At 42.4% G+C, this 19,981-nt stretch overlaps 1 protein-coding gene across 2 annotated transcripts in view; it reads right to left on the bottom strand.

Annotated features, from left to right (window-relative positions):
* DENND4C (DENN domain containing 4C) overlaps nt 1–17,901 on the bottom strand; it is a 149,947-nt gene extending 132,046 nt beyond the window's left edge. For both annotated transcript variants that reach the window (XM_047767590.1, XM_047767591.1), the window contains exon 1: nt 17,778–17,901. The gene's annotated coding sequence lies outside the window, so the exon portion shown is untranslated. The remainder of the gene's footprint in view (nt 1–17,777) is intronic.
* Nucleotides 17,902–19,981: the final 2,080 nt, after the last annotated feature.

Consider the following 19,981-nt stretch of genomic DNA (forward strand, 5'->3'; position numbering starts at 1 on the left):
AATGAATCCTACTAGGAACCATAAGGTTGAGGGTTTGATCCCTGGCCTTGCTCAGTGGGTTAAGGGTCCAGCGTTGCTGTGGGCTGTGGTGTAGGATGCAGACACGGCTCGGATCTGGTGTTGCTGTGCCATAGGCCAGCAGCTACAGCTCCGATTAGACCCCTAGCCTGGGAACCTCCATATGCTGTGGGTGCAGCCCTAAAAAGACCAAAAAAAAAAAAAAAAAGAGCTTCAACATATACCATAAAGCAGCAAAACATACATACCTTCTGCATTTTGGTCTCTCATTGAGTCTGTTTAATGACAGCTTGTTAAAAAAATTCTGTTAAGTATATCTGAGTACTAAATATACAGGGGAAGTAATAACAAATTAAAAGGAAGAGAGGTAAACACACTTCAGACCTTGCTCTAAATGCTGGGAATTAAAGAAATGAAAATATCAAATACATTCTCTCTATGGAGCTTATATTATAGATGGGAAACAATCAGTAAACAACTATAGGCTTACAAATATATAATTTCTGAAAGCATTCATGCTATGAATAAAAATAAAGCAAAATGGAAAGAAAGTGATAATGGAAGTGTTTTTTTGTTTTTGTTTTTTTTTTTTTTGGCTGCTCCCATGACATGTGGAAGTTCCCAGGCCATATATTGAACCCATGCCACAGCAGCAACCCAAGGGGCTACAGTGACAGTGCTGGATCATTAACTCATGCACCACCAGGAACTCCTGGAAGTGCTTATTTTTAGTGTACTCAAGGAAGACATCTTTGAAGAAGTAAGGAATTAAAATCTTAGCAGAGGAGTTCCCTTCATGGTTCAGCAGTTAAAGAACCCAACCAGGATCCATGAGGATGGGGGTTTGATTCCTGGCCTCACTCAGTGGGTTAAGGATCCACCATGCTCTGAGCTGTGGTGCAGGTCACAGATGCAGCTCAGATCCTGCATTGCTGTGGCTGTAGTATAGGGCAGTTGTAGCTCCAATTCGACCCATAGCCTAGGAACTTCCATAGGCCATGGGTGCAGCCTTAAAAAAAAAAAAAAAAATCTCAGCAGAGGTTGAAATGATAAGAGTAAATCATGGTGACAGAAAATATCCCAAGATATTCCAAACAGGAAGAAAAATAAAAGCCTAAGGCAAATAAATAACTTGATCTTTAAGGAACAGCAAGAAAGCCATGGCTCTGAAACTTAGGGGAACAGTGAGAGATGAGATCAGTGAAGGGTGAAATAAAATAGGGCCTTTTAGGCTAGGTAAAGTCTTTAGGTATTATTTTGTTGTTGTTGTTTTGTTTTAGTGGGGGAGTTGCCACCCCGTGGCATATGGAATTCCTGGGCCAGGGATGAGATCTGAGCAGTAGTTGCAGCAAGGCCAGATCCTTAACACACTGGGCAAGACCAGGGATCGAACATGCATCCCAGCACTCAAGAGATGCCACTGATCCCACTGCACTACATCAGGAAATCCGAGTCTTTAAGGTTTTATTTTAAGTGTGCTAGGAAGCTACTAGCGGCCTTTGGATGAAAATGAGGTGTTGTTAATTATGTCTAAAAAAAAAAAAAAATCACAGTAGCCGCTATAAACAGAGTAGAGGGAGAAATGAGTAGAAGCAGGGAGAGCAGTTAGAAAGTAACTGCAACAGACCAAAAGGGAGATAATAACAGGTTATATTAAAGCAAAGGAATGAGAGTGACAAGAAATGGCAACATTTGAGATATAGTTTAAAGGTGAAACTGCTACTGATGGATTGGAGGCATGAGAGAAAAAGAGAAAGAAAGAATGACATCCAGTTTGTGGCCTAACCGAGTGAGTGGTGGTGCCATATACTGAGACAGTAAAGTGTAAGGAAACCATAAATTTGGGGAAATAAATCCAAAATTCTGTATCTAACAAATTATACTTGAGATGTCTACTAAAACATTCAAGCAGAGAAGGCAGTCCAACATAGTGTGGAGCTTGATAAGATATCAAGGATGGAGTAAAGAGAAAATTAATGACACTTAACGACTACAAAATTAAATAAAATACCCTAAAAAGTGACAAATACCGATACAGAAAAGGTATAAGGCCTAAGCAGAGAGCACTCCAGATTTTGAGGTAAGAGAAAAGAAACTAGAAAACAAAACTGAGATGAACTGCCATAAATCAGAAAAGAATCAGGTTTTTACCCAGAAAACCAAGTGAGGTTTTATAGGAACTAATCAAAGGTGTCAAATATTATAAGCAGAATAACTTTAAGACTGAGACCCTTGACTAGAGTGGTTTTAGTTGATGCAGGTGGGGAAGAGACAGCCTAGATCAAGCTGAAGAGAAAAAGCATATTAAGAAAATAGTGATTAAGATGGCAGAACAGAAAGACTGGAGCTCACTCTCTTCATAAAAGCAACAAAATTACAACTAACTGCCAAAAGACCTTCAACCAAATAGACTGTAAACTATCAAATAAGATATCCTACTCCAGAAGACAAAGAGAAGGCCACATCAAGAAGGTAGGAGGGGCAATTACACAATATAAGCAACCCCACACCCGCCAGGTGGGTGGCCCACAGAATGGAAAGTAATTATCACAGAGGCTCACCCATGGGAGTGAAAATTTTGAGCCCCAGGTCAGGCTCCCATGCCTGGACAACTGGCATTGGGAAAAAGAGCCCCCAGAGCATTTGGCTTGCATGCAGGACTTCCACAGGACTGGGGGAAACAGAGACTCCATTTTTGAAAGATACACACAGGCTTTCATGGGCACTAGGTCCCAGGGCAAAGCAGAGATTCCACAGGAATCTGGGTCAGAACTGCCTGTGGTTCATGGAGAATCTCCTGAGAAGACGGGGGGTGACTATGGCTCATTGTGGGGGAAGGACATTGGAGGCAAAGATCTAGGGAAAAAATTCGTCAGCTTGTGCTCCACTAGAGTGGCCACCGTGGAAAAATCTGGCCCCACCTATCAGGGCTGAGAAGCCATAGGCCAAACAATAATCCAGGCGGAAGCACAGCCCTACCCATCAGCAAACAGGCTGTCTAAAGACGCCCCCAGGCACAGAACTACTCTAATCTCACCCAAAGGTAAAGCCTCAGCCCCCAGAGGGATAAGAATCTATGGGGGGGGGGACCAGTCCCTCCCATCAGGAAGCCTGCAGCAAGCCCCCGAGCCAAATTCAGCCACAAGGAGGGCAGACATCAAAAGCAAGAGAGGCTAGGAGTTCCCTCATGGTGCAGTGGAAAAGAATCAGACTAGGAACCATGAGGTTGCAGGTTTGATCTCTAGCCTCGCTCAGTAGGTTAAGGATCTGGTGTTGCTGTGGCTGTGGCCTGCAGCTGTATCTCAGATTGCACCCCTAGCCTGGGAACATTCATATGTCACAGGTGCATCCCTAAAAAGTTAAAAAAAAAAAAAAATAGCAAGAGAGGCTAAGTTCTCTTTATGACGCAGTGGAAATGAAGCCAACTAGTATCCATGAGGATGTGGGTTCAACCCCTGGCCTCACTCAGCAAATCTGGTTTTGCCATGAGCTGTGGTGTAGGATCTGGCATTGCCATGAGCTGTGGTGTAGGTCACAGATGTGGCTCAGATCCTGTGCTGCTGTGGCTGTGGTGTAGGCCAGCAGCTATAGCTCCAATCTGACCCCTAGCCTGGGAACCTCCATATGCCATGCACACGGCCCTAAACAGCTAAAAAAAATTTTTTAGGAGTTCCCGTCGTGGCGCAGTGGTTAATGAATTCGACTAGGAACCATGAGGTTGCAGGTTCGGTCCCTGCCCTTGCTCAGTGGGTTAAGGATCTGGTGTTGCCGTGAGCTGTGGTGTAGGTTGCAGATGCGGCTCGGATCCCGCGTTGCTGTGGCTCTGGCGTAGGTCGGTGGCTACAGCTCCAATTCAACCCCTAGCCTGGGAACCTCCATATGCCGCAGGAGCAGCCCAAGAAATAGCAACAACAACAACAAAAAGACAAAAGACAAAAAAAAAAATTTAATTTTTTTAAAAAAAGAAAGCAAGAAAAGCTACAACCCTATTGTATGCAAAAAGGAGACCATACCAAAATCTAAACAAAATGAAAAGGCAAGGAAAACACCCCAGAAAAACAGCTGTCATCTGGAAATTACAAATCTCCATGAGGAGTTCCTGTTGTGGCAGAGTGGAAACAAATCCGACTAGGAACCATGAGGTTGTGGGTTCAATCCCTAGCTGGTTAAGGATCCAGCATTGCCATAAGCTGTGGTGTAGGTCGCAGATGTGCCTCAGATCCTGTGACGTAGGCAGGAAGCTGTCACTCTGATTCTACCCCTAGCCTGACAACCTCCATACGCCGCAGATGTGGCCCTAAAAAGCAAAAAAAAAAAAACCTCCACGAAAAAGAGTTTAGACTGATCATAGTAAAGATGATTCGAGACCTTAGAAATAAACTGGAGGAAAAGATTGATAAATTACGAGAAACACTGAGCAAAGAAATAGAAGATTTAAGGATTAAACAGATGCAAAATATAGTAACTGAAATAAAAATTCACTAGAGGCAACCAATAGCAGAATACAGGAGGTATAAGAATGAATAAGTGAGGTGGAAGGCTTGTGGAAATCACTGATACAGAAGAGAAAAGAGAAAAAAGATTGAAAAGAAATGAACACAGTCCAACAGAACTCTGGGACAATGTTAAACACACCAACATCCACACTACTGGAGTACCAGAAGAAGAAAGAGAGAATGGGCCAGAGAAAATAGTTGAAGAGATAACAGCCAAAAACTTCCTTAACATAGGAAAGGAGTTACTCACTCAAACCAAAGAAGCACGAATACCACATAAAATAAAACCAAGGAGGAATACCATGAGACACTTATCAAACTGACCAAAATTAAAGAGAAAATACTGAAAGCAGCTAGGGCAAAGAAACAAATAACATACAACGGAACCCCAATATGGTGATCGGCAGATTTTTCAGCAGAAACTCTGCAGGCCAGAAGAGAGTGGCACAATATATACTTAAAGTAATGAAAGGAAGAAACCTCCAACCAATACTACTCTACCCAGTGAGGCTCTCATTCAGATTTGAAGGAGAAATCAAAAGCTTTACAGACAAGCCAAAGCTAAGAGAATTCAACACCACTAAACCAGCTTTACAACAAATACTAAAGGAACTTCTCTGGTTGGAAAAGGCCATAACTAGAAACAAAATTAATACAAATGACAAGGTTCACCAGTAAAGGCATACATATAGTAAAGGTAGGAATGATCCACACACAAATATGCCACCAAAACCAGAAATCATGAGAAAAGGAGGGTACAAATGCAGGACACTGCAGATATACTTGCAATTAAGAGACTAACAACTTGGAGTTCCTGTTGTGGCTCAGTGGTCAACGAATCCGACTAGGAACCATGAGGTTGCAGGTTCGATCCCTGTCCTTGCTCACTGGATTAAGGATCCAGTGTTGCTGAGAGCTGTGGTGTAGGTTGCAGATGCAGCTCAGATCCCTCGTTGCTGTGGCTCTGGCGTAGGCCTGTGGCTACAGCTCCGATTAGACCCCTAGCCTGGGAACCGCCATATGCCACAGAAGCGGCCCAAGAAATGGCAAAAAGACAAAAAAAAAAAAAAGAGAGAGAGAGAGAGAGACTAACAACTTAAAACCATCTTGTATATATATAGACTTCTATATAAAAACTTCGTGGTAACTGCAAACCAAAAATCTACAATAGGTAACACACACAAATAAGAAAAAGCAACCCCAAAACAACACTAAAGATGGTCATCAAACCACAAGACAAGAGAATATGAGAAGGGAAGATAAAAGACTAACAAAAACAAATCCAAAAAAGTTAATAAAGTGGCAATAAGAACATACATATCAATAATTACCTTAGGAGTTCCCATTGTGGTGCAGCAAAAATGAATCCAACTAGTAACCATAAGGTTGAAGGTTAGATCCCTGGCCTCGCTCAGTGGGTTACAGATCCGGCATCACCCTGAGCTATGGTGTAGGTGACAGATGCAGTGTGGATCTCGAGTTGCTGTGGCTGTGCTGTAGGCCGGCAGCTGTTAGCTCTGATTCAACCCCTAGCCTGGGAACTTCCATATGCCACAGGTGTGGCCCTAAAAAGCAAAACAAAACAAAACAAAAAATAATAATAATTACCTTAAATGTAAATGGACTAAATCCCCCAACTAAGAGACATAGACTGGACGAATAGATATAAAATCAAGACCCATATATATGCTATCTTTAGGAGACCCACTTCAGGGAGTTCCATCATGGCTCAACAGTTAACGAATCTGACTAGCATCCATGAGGACACTCAGATAAACAACCTAAATTTACCTCTAAAGCAACTAGAGAGAAGAACAGACAAGAAGGAAAGAAATCATAAAGATCAGAGCTGAAATAAATGAAATAGAAAGGAAAAAAACTAGAGAAAAGATCAATGAAACTAAAAGCTGGTTCTCTGAAAAAATCAACAAAATTGATAAAGCCCTTAGCCAAACTCATCAAGAAAAAAAGGGAGAGGAATCAAATCAATAAAATTAGAATTGAAAAAGGAGAAGTTACAACAGACATCACAGAAATGCAAAGGATCATAAGAGACTACTACATGCAACTGTATGCCAATAAAATGAACAACTTAGACGAAACTGACAAATTCTTAGAAAAGTACAATGTTCCAAGACTAAACCAAGACAAAAGAGAAAAAAATGAAGGGACCAATCACAAGTAATGAAACTGAAACTGCGATTAAAAAATTTCCAACAGGAGTTCCCACCGTGGCTCAGTGGTTGATGAATCTGTCTAGGAAACATGAGATTGCAGGTTTAATCCCTGGCCTAACTCAGTGGGTTAAGGATCCAGCATTGCTGTGAGCTGTGGTGTAGGTCGCAGATGCGGCTCAGATCCCACATTGCTGTGGCTCTGGTGTAGGCTGGCAGCTATAGCTCCTATTTGACCCCTAGCCTGGGAACCTCCACATGCACATGCAGCCCTAGAAAAGACAAACAAACAAACAAACAAACAAACTTCCACCAAACAAAAGTCCAAGACCAGATGGCTTCACAGGCAAATTCTATCAAACATTTAGAGAAGAGCTAACACCTATTCTTCTAAAACTATTTCATAAAACTGTAAAGGAAGAAACACTCCCAAACTCATTCTATGAGGCCACCATCACCATGACTCCAAAACCAGACAAAGACACCACAAAAAAAGAAAACCACAGACCAATATCACTGATGAACATAGATGCAAAAATCCTCAACAAAATACTAGCAAACTAAATCCAGCAATACATTAAAAGGATTGTACATCATGATCAACTAGGATTCATCCCAGGGATGCAAGGATTTTTCAATATCCACAAATCAATCAGTGTAATAAACCACATTAACAAACTGAAGAATAAAAACCATATGATACCCTCAACAGATGCAGAAAAAGCTTTTGACAAAATCCAACACCCATTTCTAATAAAAACCCCCTCAAGAAAGGGGGCATAGAGGGAACCTACCTCAACATAATAAAGGCCATATATGACAAACCCACAACTAACATCATTTTCAATGGTGAAAAGCTGAAAGAATTCCACTAAGATAAGGAACAAGTCAAGGATGTCTGCTCTCGCCACTAATATTCAACATAGTTTTGGAAGTTCTAGCCACAGCAATCACAAAAGAAAAATAAATAAATAAAAGGATTCCAAAGTGGAAAGGACAAAGTAAAACTATCACTGTCTGCAAATGCCATGATACTATACTTAGAAAATCCTAAAGACGCTACCAGAAAACTGTTGGAATTCATCAATGAATTTGGTAAAGTTGCAGGATACAAAATTAATACACAGAAATCGACTGCATTTCTATATACTAACAATGAAAGATAAGAAAGAGAAATTAAGCAAACAATCCCATTTACCATCACATCAAAAAGAATAAAATACCTAGAAATAAACCTAAAGAGACAAATAACTTGTACTATGAAAACTACAAAGATGCTGATGAAAGAAATCAAAGATGACACAAACAGATGGAAAGATATACCATGCTCTTGACTGCAGGAATCAATATTGTCAAAATGATTATACCACCCAAGGCAAACTACAGATTCAATACAATCCCTATCAAATTACCAAGGACATTTTTTACAGAAGTCTAGAACAAAATATTTTAAAGTTTAAGACCCAGAATAGCAAAGCCATCCTGAGAAAGAAAAAAGGAGCTGGAGGAATCAGGCTTCCTGACTTCAGACTATACTACAAAGCTACAGTCATTAAAACAGTATGGTCTGGGCATTCTCATTGTGGCAAAGCAGTTAACGAATCTGACTAGCATCCATGAGGACGCAGGTTCAATCCCTGGCCTTGCTAAGTGGGTGAAGGATCCAGCACTGCCATGATCTGTGGTGTAGGTCGTAGATGCGGCTCGGATCCTCCATTGCTGTGGCTGTGGCATAGGCCAGTGGGGGCTACAGCTCCTATTCAACCCCTAGCCTGGGAACCTCCATGTGCTGCAGGTGCAGCCCTAAAAACACAAAATAAACCAAAACAAAACAATATGGTCTGGCACAAAAACAGAAATATACATCAGTGGAACAGGATAAAAAGCCCAGATTTAAACCCATGCACCTACAATCAACTAATCTATGACAAAGGAGGCAAGAATATACAATGGAGAAAAGACAGCCCCTTCAATAAGTGGTGCTGGGAAAACTGGACAGCTATAGGTAAAAGAATGAAAATAGGACACTACCAAACACCATACACAAAAATAAACTCAAAACGGATGAAAGGCCTAGCCATAAGACCAGATACTATAAAAGTCTTACTTAGAGAAAAACATAGGCCAAACACTCTTGGACATTAACCATAGCACAATCTTCTCAGATCCACCTCCTAGAGTAATGACAATAAACATAAAAATAAACAAATGGGACCTAATTAAACTTAAAAGTTTTTGCACAGCAAAAGAAACCCTAAACAAAACGAAAAGACAACACACAGAATGGGAGAAAATATTTGCAAATAAAGCAACTGACAACAGATTAGTCTCCAAAATACATCAACACCTCCTGCAGCTCAATACCAAAAAAACAAACAATTCCATCAAAAAATGGACAGAATGGAGTTCCCATTGTGTTGCAGCAGAAACAAATCTGACTAGTATCCATGAGGATGTGGGTTCAATCCCTGGCCTCGATAGGTGGGTCAGAGATCCGGCATTGCTGTGAGCTGTGGTGTAGGTCACAGATACATCTCAGATCCCATGTTGCTATGGCTCTGGTGGAGGGTGGCAGCTGTAGCTCCAATTCAACCCCTAGCCTGGGAACTTCCATATGCCGTGGGTGCGGCCCTAAACAAACAAACAAAAAAATTAGCAGAAGATCTAAACAGACAATTCTCCAAAGACGACAGACAAATGGCCAAAAACCCATGAAAAGATGTTCAACATCACTAAGTGTTAGAGAAATGCAAATCAAAACTACTATGAGGTACCACCTTGCACCAGCCAGAATGGCCATCAGCAAAAAGTCTACAGAGTTCCCGTCATGACTCAAGAGTTAACGAACCCGACTAGTATCCATGAGGACAAGGGTGTGATCCATGGCCTTGCTCAGTGGGTTAAGGATTTGGCGCTGCTGTGAGCTGTGGTGTAGGTTGCAGATGCAGCTCAGATCCCGTGGTGCTTTGGCATAGGCCAGCAACTACAGCTCCAATTTGATCCCTCCTAGCCTGGGAACCTCCATATGCTGTGGGTGCAGCCCTAAAAAGACAAAAAAAAAAAAAAAAGATAACAAACTCACACTTACAGGTGTATGGCAAAGGAGCATAGGAGCCAACTAAAAGAGTTCGCAATAGCCAAAGCTGGCACAATTTCAACAAACAAAAAAAATAATGGATTGGGAGTTCCCATCATGGCTCAGCGAAAACAAATCCAACTAGGAACCATGAGGTTGCAGGTTCAATCCTTGCCCTTGCTCAGTGGGTTAAGGATCCAGCATTGCCGTGAGCTCTGATGTAGATCGCAGACTTAGCGCAGATCTGGTGTTGCTGTGGCTCTGACAAAGGTTGGCAGTAACAGCTCTGATTAGACCTCTAGCCTGGGACCCTCCATATGCTGCGGGTGCAGCCCTAAAAGGACAAAAGACACACACACACACACACAAAAAGTAGTACTAGATTGTAATCCAAGTATAAAATACCTATTAAGTCCAAACTTATATAAATTAATGACACGAATAAATAAATGAAGAGACAATTCTCCATGCAAAAGAATTCCAAAATAACTTATGCAGATATTCTGTCTTCAAAGAGTGTATAATGCCCTACTCCTTAAGTATGGGATGAGCTCAGTGACTTCTTTCCAAAATGTACAGAATGGGAAAAGGGCGGAGAATAACTTTACAGTGGAAAACATGACAAACAGTAAGTCAGGTAATCATGACCAATATTACAATCACAAATCATGTTGATAGTATGCACCCTTGAGATGATGTAATGAAAATGGTATTTTATCTCTGCATTCTCCCTCACAAAATCGCATAACCTCAGTTTAATTTTTTTTTTTTTTTGGTCTTTTTGCCTTTTCTAGGGCCGCTCCAGAGGCATATGGAGGTTCCCAGGCTAGGGGTCTAATTGGAGCTGTAGCCACCCGCCTACATCACAGCCACAGGAATGCGGGATCCAAGCCGAGTCTACAATGTACACCACAACTCATGGCAACGCCAGATCCTTTACCCACTGAGCAAGGCCAGGGACCAAACCTGCAACTTCATGGTTCCTAGTCAGATTCGTTAACCACTGCACCACTATGGGAACTCCCTCTAATTTTAAAAAAAGAAAAAGAACAATATCACAGAGGGACATCCTACAAAATGCCTGACCAGCACTGCTCAAAAAGTCATGGTCATCAAGAACAAGGAAAGCTTAACAAACTGTTATACGCAAAAGTAGCCTACACAACAGCTAAATGTAATGATGTGGTATCTGAATGGGATCCTAGAACAGAAAAATGACATTTTCTAAATTTTCTAAGGAAATCTGAATTAACTATAGACTTTCATTAATAATAGACTTCCGTGTATCAATACTGGAGTTCCTACATGGCTTAGATGGTTAAGGATCCAGTGTTGTCACTGCTGCAGACAAAGCCCTGGCCCAGGAACTTACACATGCCATGGGCATGACCAAAAAAAAAAAAAGAAACTATCTAGAAAAAAAATTTTAAACACAGTATCACTGACAATAGTCAGCATTGAAACATGAAATATTTGAGGATAAACAAAATATGTGCAAGACCTATAAAATGAAAATTACAAAACTGTGGAAAAAACTAAAGATATTAAATAAATGAAGAGATATGCCACGTTAAAGTATTTTCAGAAGACTCACTATTATTGAGATATCTATTCTCCCCATAAAGCTTTTTGTAGAAACTGACAAGCTTATTCTAAAATTTATAAGAAAATGCTAAGGAAATAAAACAACCAAAACAGTTATGATAAAAAGATAATAGTGAAGGACATGAAGGACAAACATTTGACTGCAAGGTTTGCTATAAACAAACAGTAATGAAGACAATATAGTATTGGTATAAGGATAGACATCTACACCAACTAAACAGAAAGAGACCAAAAACAGACCCACAATTTTAAAAAATAAAAATAAAAAGGAATCAAATCACATATAACCTCCGAACTAGTAAGGGGTACCCTCTTACTAGTTTGGAAGGAAGGAAGGAAGGAAGGAAAGGAGGGAGAGAGGGGAAAAAAAACTCTAGAGAATAAAATAACAAGGTGCTATGATAATAACTGATCTCTTTAGACAGTATGATCAGGAAAGACCTCACAGAAAAGTAAAATGTAAATGGAACGGTACAAGCAAAGGCTCAAAGGGAAGCAATCTAAAAGTAGGCTGGTGTGACAGGTGCACACCAAGTGGGCAAGGAGAAGATAAGGCTATAGAGATAGGACTTTTCAGCCAGAGGAAAACAAAACAAACAAACACAAACAAAAAAAACAGAGGAAAATGTTTGTATTACATAATAGTTCTTAATTCTATCCATCTTTTTCCCATCCCTACCACTGCTGTTCTGAATTCTCACCTAGATGTCTACAAGATCTTCTAGTGGGCTCACTCAAGCTGCTCTCCCAAGTCCATCCTTCACAACAGAGCCAAAGATATTTAACAGCTTAAAAATCATTAAATGGCTCCCTGTTCCCTATAATGTATGGTCTTAATTTCTCACCCGACTTTTAAGACTCTTCATGACATAGCCCCTTCAGCTAACTCCCCACTTCCCTCCAAAAATACCTGTGCCCCCACACTAAATTATTTGCATTTTAATAAAAACCCACCACATTCTTTCATTACTTTGTGCCTTTTCACATCATTCTTTCAACTTTTTTTTTTTTTTTGGTCTTTTTGTCTTTTTAAGGCAGCACCCGAAGCATTTAGAAGTTCCCAGGCTAGGGGTCAGATCAGAGCTATAGCCACCAGCCTACGCCACAGGTACAGCAACACAGGCTCCGAACAGCGTCTGCGACACACACCACAGCTGACAGAAACAGCAACACCGGATCCTCAACGCATTGAGAGAGGCCAGGTATGGAACCCACGTTCTCATGGATGCTAGTCACATTCCCTAGCCGCTGAGGCACGAGAGGAACTCCTCCTTTGACTTTAAAATTAAGTACCTCCTGGAGTTCGCGTCGTGGCGCAGTGGTTAAGGAATCGACTAGGAACCATGAGGTTGCGGGTTCGATCCCTGCCCTTGCTCAGTGGGTTAACGATCCGGCGTTGCCGTGACGGCTCGGATCCCGCGTTGCTGTGGCTCTGGTGTAGGCCGGGGGCTACAGCTCCGATTCGACCCCTAGCCTGGGAACCTCCATATGCCGCAGGAGTGGCCCAAGAAATAGCAAAAAAAGACAAAAAAAAAATTAAGTACCTCCTATGTAAACTATCTCTAATCCATACCACCACACACTTAGGTACTTCCCTCAGTTCCTAGAGAATCATTGGCTCTTTTCTAGACTTTGCCATGTGGCAGTTATGATGCTTACCTACAAGACTATTTATCCTGCTAGACTTTAATATTCACACTATCATTCATCTTTTTACCCCTAGCAGACAGTACAGTACGTATTTAACAGATGCTTTTTTCCATGATAAAAAAATAGACTCCTGGAGTTCCTGTCATGGTGCAGCAGAAACAAGTATGACTAGGTAGGAACCATGAGGTTAAGGACTCAATCCCTGGCCTGGCTCAGTGGGTTAAGGACCAGCATTGCTGTGAGCTATGCTGTAGGTTGAAGACACAGCTCAGATCCCACATTGCTATGGCTGTGGTGTAGGCCAGCAGCTGTAGCTCTGATTAGACATCTAGCCTGGGAACTTCCATATGCTGAGGGTGCAGCCCTAAAAAAAAGAAAAAAAAAAAAGAAAAAGACTCCTGATGTTCCCGTCATGGCTCAGCAGTTAAGGATCCCAACTAGCATCCATGAGGACATGGGTTTGATCCCTGGCCTTGCTCAGTGAGTTAAGGATCCTGCGATGCTGTGGCTGTGGCATAGGCTGGGGGATTGACCCCTAGCCTGGGCTAATTAACCCCAGCTCCAATTTGACCCTTAGCCTGGGAACCGCCAAATGCTGTGGGTGTGGCCCTAAAAAGAAAAAAAAAAAAAAAAGACTCCTAACATTTATGCTTTTAGGATCTAAGCATTCCTAAACAAAGATATAATTTAACCACACATACACAATGACACACTAAATTCAAGGAATCCTTTAAAATATCTCAAAGATTTTTTAAAATCTTATAAAATGATTCTTTCAAAAGTCAAATGATTATAAATCTAGATTTGTAAATACTAAATTTGGTTGAAATGGGGTCCACTTAGAAATATTTATGTCCCACATGGGAGTTCTGGTGGTAGGGCAGTGGGTTAATAATCCAGTTTTGTCTCTGTGGTTGCCAGTTCAATCCTGGGCCCAGTGATGTGGGTTAAGGATCCGGTACTGTTGCAGCTGTGCTGTAGGTCACAGCTGTGACTCAGATTCAGTCCCTGGCCCAGGAACTTCCGTATGCCATGGGTATAGCCAAAAAAGGAAAAAAAGAAAGAAAAAAATATCCATGTCCCACAAAACTACTTAATTCTTAAGAATTAAGAACTTCATAACAATATTACTTATTACAATGAAATGCAAAATTCATAGACACAGAAACTTGTAGCAAGTCAGTAGCAGAGAGAATTAAGAATTTATATTTTGGAGTTCCTGTCATGGCACAGCAGAAATGAATCCGACTAGGAACCATGAGGTTGGGGGTTCGATCCCTGGCCTCGCTCAGTGGGTTAAGGATCCGGCGTTGCCATGAGCTGTGGGGTAGGTCACAGATGTAGCTCCGATTAGACCCCTAGCCTGGGAACCTCCATATGCCTCAGGTGTGGCCCCAAAAAGACAAAAAAAAAAAAGAATTTATATTTTGATCCCTACTCAATGACTTCAAGTCACACATGTGCATCTATAGTTTTTACCTTGCTTTCAGTTCTCAATCAAATACATTATAGGAGCCCTTATTATCGACTGCAAAGGAAGTAGTTCAAAGAATGTTTATATTTTCTAAAGTTTAATTTGGCCTGAACCATCAAACTAGCAAAATGATTTCATTATAGCATTATTTTAAGAGTGAAAAAGTGGAATTACAAAATATTAAAACATAGGATAATGGTTAAGTAAACTATGACAGCAGTTCCTGCTGTGGCTCAAGGGATTGTTGGCATCTCTGCAATACCACAACACAGGTTCAATTTCTGTCCCCACACAGTGGGTTAAAAGATCCAATGTTGTGGAGGCTGCAGCATAGGTCACAGCAACTGAGGCTCAGATCCCTAGCTCACAAACTCCATATGCTGCAGGGCACCCCACACACACACCAAAAAAAAGAAAGAAAGAAAGAAAGAAACTATGACAGTAAAACTCTGGACTACTACAAAACCATAAAATAACAGTAATATGCAGCAACATGTTATATTTAAAAAGACAATTGTATGAACATTAACCACAGCATTATGCACAAGTATAGACAGGATTAGTATAGTATTATACCAATTAATAAATAACATATACTAATTAATATGTAATATATAGTATATACTAATACAGAAGTATAATAAAACTAGAATACAGAAAATTATAAATGTAAGATAGGTGAGAATTTTTTCTTTTGAATTTTACTCATTATAATCTTTTCCAATAAAAATTTTTCAAATACCACGCAAAGCTCTATTACTGTTACTTATCTGTAAGTATCATGTACTAACATAAGTTTAAAAAATTATTTCTACCCTCAAAATACTAAGTTTTGAATTTCAAATAATAAAATTATCTGATTTTGGCATTTCCTAAAATCTGATGTTGAAGACCTACTGTTTTACACCAGCTACACCATCGAAATTCATCCCCCAACTTTTAACTCATATAAAGGAAAACTCCAGTTCCAACAAGGCATCCCATTACTACAAATCTGTCAATCTTTCAGATTTCATGACAATCTGAAAAAAGACGTACAACTTGTAGCACCAACATAGCAAAGATAAAATTTTAATTCATGTACTAGGAAAGCTTATTTGCCCATACTATAAATTTCAGCAGACATATTACATGAGAAGTACAAATTATAACAGAAGTTCTGTTTCACAAATCAAAAAGACCAAATGAGACAACCTGCCTCTGACTCAGCAGCTTTCTTTTTTACTTTACAACCTGTACTTAAGCTGCAAGGATAAGACTGAAACCTAACTTTCAAACTGAGCAGCAAAACCAACTTGCCTTGTCAGGAAACTCCAATGAAAACATGAAATGTTTTGGTCTCAAAAGGCAGATATATAACAGCAAAGGTGCCTCCTTGAGTTATTAATTATCACGCAAAATCCCTTGTATATAACTACAAATTAGCTTTTACTGCAGACACTTAACATGTTTCTTTATAGAGAGCCTCAACCAAATAATCTTCCAAGTCTGGTACCGTGAATTGTTACAGCTTACACACCACTGCAGTTCTTGAAATTTAAAACATTTGCATTTTAAGAACTGTCTCCACACACCAACCCTGCTGCCAGCTTTTCCAGCTGAAAGCTCAAGTTTTTACTACAAAATACTATATTTACTCTCAACAATAGAATGGACTCTTTTACAAATTATAGAATAAATTACTCCAACATACAACTTCAAAATTTCTGACATCACAGTTTTTCCATTATTCAAATAAACAAGTCTAAACAGTAGACTAAATGAGGTACTAGGGCCAGTCAAGTGACATTATCAGTTCAGTAAAATCAGTTACTACAAAAGATAGACCCCTAATCGCAATCATCTGTGGCACAAAGTGGCCACAGGGGATGCCAATGAAGGGAAAGTGTGAATTGAGTTGGCCATTACTAGAAAAACAAGTCAAAGAAAGCCTATATGAGAGATTAACCTCATGCACACAAATCTAAGTTCATCTTCGAGTTCCAGTCTCACACCAAGAAGGCAGTTTATCGAATTTTTAACAGTAATACAAAGAACAAGGCAAAAAATAAAATAGAGCGGGTTTTTTCATGGTAAATGCAGATAACCTTCCATGTTCAGAAAGTCTTTTACAACCAGTTTTGCTCCTATCACGTGTACACTTAAAATCCTACAACGCTTCGCATTTCAGATAATATGATCACCTCAAATCAAGTATTTATTGAAAACTTATAGCCTTAGCACTAACGTTCTCTATCTTACTATACCATTCACCTTCTTAATTGGGAGACGGGAAAGGAAGACCTACTCCTACAGTAAATTGAGGTCTAGGGAGAACACCTTAACACGAGTTTGCACACAATTAAGCAGGCTCAGTAAATCAATTACCCAGACTACAATGCTTGACAATCTCTCTGAAGCAAAAACACAGACAGCTGAGGGTTCATTACTGGAGATGACTCTTTCCCTCACGTTTGCACAAGTAACTTCGGGTAACTGATCTAAATTTCCTCCTGTGAAACAAACATGGGGGGGGTATTTAAAAACCGGGTCATTCCTTATTAATTCTGATGAGGCACGATCTCCAAGAAGGAAAAGGTCTATGAATCAGAAAAAAGAGTTCAGTGATACAAGACAGCATCCTCAATGCAAAAAAGTTACAGCTTTTTTCTGCACTAGGGACTCCTTAGTTGGTTTTATTTGTGTTTTGTCACTCGGAGTTGAATGGAACCTGCCTTCCTAAAAGTCATCCCCAACAAAGAAGCCCTGAGAATCCGCCACGCTAAAGCGGAGAAGGAAACGTCCTCAATCCACCTGCGACACCTGCCCAGGTCCCCAGGTGCCCCGCTCGGTCTTCCAGCAACTCTCGAGACCCCAACCTTAGCTCTTCATCCGCTCTATGTCAACCCCCTCGGGAGCCCCAGTCCCAGCCCCTTTCCCCCTGCCCCCATCCAGGCGGCCGTCTCCCTGGCTGTCCAGAAGGCCCGAACCCCTCGCGCTTCCTTGCACCGCCAGGGCTCTCAGCAGCCCGGGCGAGACCCGGGGAGGCCCTTCCTGGCGCAGCCTCTCCCCTTCACACTCCGCAGGTTCCGGGGACTCCACGCCTCCGGAAATCGCGGAGAAACGAGGCCGGGAATGCCAACCCTCGCCACTCTCCGCCTCTTTGGCGACCCCCCGTTGGCTGGCCCTCGGAACTCAGCCCTCCGAGTTGCTACCTGCCCAACGCCCTCCCGGCCCGGGAGCGCGGGCCCGGCTGACGCGCGGCACAGGACTCCTCTGCGAAAGGCCCTCTGCCGCAGACTCACCTGCCGCCCGCTCCTCCTTCAGCGCCACCCGGGCACAACCTATTCCTGGGGCATGAAAGAACCGGCTTCGGGCCTGGACGCTCTCCGCAGGGCAGCGAGGGGGACGTGCTCCCGCGGCGGCTGCCGCCGCCGCCGCTGCCACCTCGGCCCGAACTGCGCCTGCGCCGCCTCTCGGGCTGGGTTTCGAGGGGCGCCGCTTGCTGCGAGGGGTAATGGCTGGGAGCGCAAGCTCGCTACGGCGCCTCGGTTCACCAGAGGCTGGCGGTGCGAGCAGTGGGTTGCCTAGGAGCTGCGTGCTGCGCTGCCACCCCGACAGCTGACGGCCATATTTCTGTTCCCTTTTTCTTTTTTTCCTCCCCCTCCTTCCGCCCCTTCCACAGAACCGCACTTTCCTTCCACCCCTCCCTCTCCCTTTCCTACTGCGGGGGCGGTGGAAAAGGGCGTGGGGGAGGGGTGGGGATGGGAGGACGCTGGGGGCGGGGCAACGCTCGAGCCCCGCCCCCAAGGAGGGCTTAAGCCGCTTGGTCACTGCTCCCCTCCCCCAGCACCTACCTCCCCATTCCTGCGGAGCGCAGGGTCAGAGCCCAGCCAGCCTGCGAGCATCCACGCGGCGAGTCCCAGCCGTTACAGAGCTAGGGGGAAAAAGGCGCCGGGTACTGTTTGCACCCCCTTTCTGCGGGGCTCAGACTCCCGCTGTGTGGTATGGCTTTATTGCCTTGGCCTCAGGCAGGTAGTGGCTACTCCTGTAAGGTTTTTCAAAGACCACGAAGGTGACACAGAGTCGCTCAAAGTCACTGAGGACAGTGCCAAGAGGGATGCAAATTTCTGGACGAGAAGTTTCCTTCCCAGGGTGGGAGTTGGGATGCGTACCTCGGACTAGGGGCGGGCCTCCTAGGCCGGAGAGAGACCCAGGCGACTGGCTCTTCCCAAAATCGCCTCCCGGCTGCAGCGACCCATGAGAGCCTTTGGCAGGGCTTGGTGTCTCTGTCTCGGCCGAGATTTGGGGATGAAACTTGGAACGTGGACATGATTCTTTAATCAGTCTTGGAGTTCCCATTGTGGCGCAGGCGGCTAAAACAAATCCGACTAGTATTCATGAGGACGCAGGTTCAATCCCTGGCCTCGCTCAGTGGGTGGGGGATCCACCGTTCCCAGGAGCTGTGGTGCAGGTCCGCATACAGGGCTCCGATCCTCAGTTGCTGTGCCTAGGCCGGAAGGTACAGCTCCAATTCCACCCCTAGCCTGGGAACTTACATATATGCGCTGGGTGCAGCCCTAAAAAGCAAAAAAAGAAAAAAAAAGAAAAGAAAAAATTCAGTCTTCTCCTGCCTCCTGAGTAAATGTAGCCTCCTGATCTCCGCGGTAGCCTGCATCGTCAGTCACCTAAATACAAATTTTGAAAGATATTAACTGCGTTTTGAAATAATTATATATGTAATTATATATGAAAAAAATAACATCTAGTTATTCTGAAAGAAGCAAATAGTTTGAAACAAATTCGGAGAACTTTTTTACTTCTGAATGACAACAAAAAATTTGTGTCCCCACAGATTCCTTGGCGGGTTGGAATTAGAACTGTCAAGATTTGTGCGTATGTAATGAGTATCCACATACATAATGATCATTTTCCTGAGAATTACTGCTATCCTCATTAAATCTGTATTTTTGCTGAGAAGTATGAGATTAAACCTCAGTCATGAGGAGCCTGTTGTCCATTTACTTCTGAAGTTTATTGCCTATGTGGATAGTTTAAATTTTGTAGCTGAGGAGTTCCCGTCGTGGCGAAATGGTTAATGAATCCGACTAGGAACCATGAGGCTCGCTCAGCGGGTTAACAATCCGGTGTTGCCGTGACCTGGGGTGTAGATTGCAGACGCATTGGGATCCGTGGCTGTGGCTCTGGCGTAAGCCAGTGGCTACAGCTCCGATTAGACTCCTAGCCTGGGAACCTCCATATGCCGCAGGAGAGGCCCTAGGAAAGGCAAAAATACAAAAAAATAAAAATAATTAAAATAAATTTTGCAGCTGATAGCAAACTATTTCCCTAATCATGTGAGCAGTAAGAATTGATTCAGTAATACACATCAACAAAAATAAGGCGTATTTAATAATAGTTTGCAGTCATCTTGAGCCCAGTCGAAACCAGTCTTTGACAGGGACAGAAGTTTACAAAGGAACTAATAACTTATAAATTTAGCTTATGG

This window comes from Phacochoerus africanus, chromosome 2 (genome assembly GCF_016906955.1).
Source record: "Phacochoerus africanus isolate WHEZ1 chromosome 2, ROS_Pafr_v1, whole genome shotgun sequence".
Lineage (NCBI taxonomy): Eukaryota > Metazoa > Chordata > Mammalia > Artiodactyla > Suidae > Phacochoerus > Phacochoerus africanus.